Here is a 1,781-nt window from a genome sequence, read left to right as displayed (position 1 = left end):
CTGTCGGCCAGGAGCAAGGTCCATTGGTCCTGGTTCGTGTCTAGAACCGGGACAAATGGGTCCAGACGAAACGGGATCAATGCCCACGAGGCCCCGGCCGGCCCCCTAGGCTCATGAACCGAGTCTAATACCCATGGGTCCCGGTTCGTGAAGAACCGGGACTAATGGGCTGGCCAGGCCCGAACGATAGCCCTGTTTTCTACTAGTGTAGCAACAACATGCTTTCGTGGTGACCTGCGCCCAAGTGGTGCAGGAACGTCAGTACGTCACCCTCTAGTGCCCGTTCTGCTTGTTGGAAACGTGACATGCACCCTCGCTCATGTGTGCAACGGGCTAGCCCGAGTCCTACGGCGCTCACGCTCCGGCACACGTCGTCTCTGCCCACGTAGCCACGTACGGCGTGATCTTCTCTACTGTTGTAACAGTAGCCACCTCTTCATGTGTGTGTACCAGTGTATATACACTTGTAATGTGCGATGATCAATATAGAGTGAATTCATCTGCCTTACTCTGCCTCGGCGGCCTACAGCCACACGGTACATTACAAGTGATCTTGTAATCGCTGAAAAGTCCTATGAGCACCTCCGAGACACCATACGACATCCGAGACTGAGACAATTCATGATCTTGTCTTGCAATAATTTCGACATAGCTGAAAAGTCCTGCACCCGCTTGATCTGCAGCCACTCATATCGTAGATTTGTCCAATGTCTTCCCTTGCCCCGTCAATTGCTACTCGGGAATTCATATTCGTATGTGTGGACATGCGATGACTTCTAAAGACTCCATTGCTCCATTTATGGTTCACTCTGCCGAACAATACCGTCTATTACTCGTGTATCTCCCCGCCGCCCCTGATAGTCCTATACTCCGATGGCTCCGGCCTTCGTCTGGGTTCGGTGGCTACCACTGATTCTAGTGGCGGCTGAGAAGCAGCAACGAGAGGGCTGCTTGAGCTCGGCCAAGACATGCGGCAACCTGACCATCTCCGACCCATTCTGCCTCGCCAACATGGAGACGGGAAGACCATGTGGTTCCTCGGACTTTGAGGTCACTTGCTCTAGGAACACTCCAATTCTACGGAGCTCCACACCCTCGGGTTTAGGCTTTGAAGTAATCAACATCTCTTACAAGGAACGCAGCTTGCGAGTCGCTGATGGAGGCAAGCTGAACTTCTTGCACGCTTCCAGCACCTGCCAAATAGTGATGTGGAACACCTCTGTCAGAGTGGGCATGTTGTTTATGATCGTCCCCACTCCCCAGCAACCAGAACCTCATCTTGTACAATTGCTCCCAAGATGCCACGGCGGCGGCTGCAGAACGTCAGGACAAAGAGCTTGTGCACACGAGCATGAGGTGTGGGAAAGACAGCAAGGTGCTTGTCCGCACGGGACGGCGTTACGTTGAGACAAGCGAGTACGGCAGCTACGCCGTAGAGGGCTGCGTCGCCGCCCGTCAAGCCGGTGCTGGGCACATCGTCGGGTGAGGTGATCACTAGCCACTACGAGCAGCCACTAGTAGAAAAGGGGCCTATTGACCCGGTTGGTGAGGGCATTTAGTCCCGGTTCATGAAAAGTAAGCTGTGAACCGGGACTAAAGGGTCGGTACTAATACCCTGGCCCTTTAGTCCCGGTTCAATCCAGAACCGGGACTGATGGGCCTTCACGTGGCCTGTGCGCTGAGCCCAGGCAGGAGGGTCTTTGGTCCCGGTTGGTAGCACCAACGGGACCAATAGCCATCCACGCATCAGCATTTTTGTGGCTGGGGGCTTTTGTGTTTTT

The sequence above is a fragment of the Triticum dicoccoides genome, chromosome 3B, assembly GCF_002162155.2.
Source record: "Triticum dicoccoides isolate Atlit2015 ecotype Zavitan chromosome 3B, WEW_v2.0, whole genome shotgun sequence".
NCBI lineage: Eukaryota > Viridiplantae > Streptophyta > Magnoliopsida > Poales > Poaceae > Triticum > Triticum dicoccoides.
This window is presented reverse-complemented; position numbering follows the sequence as displayed.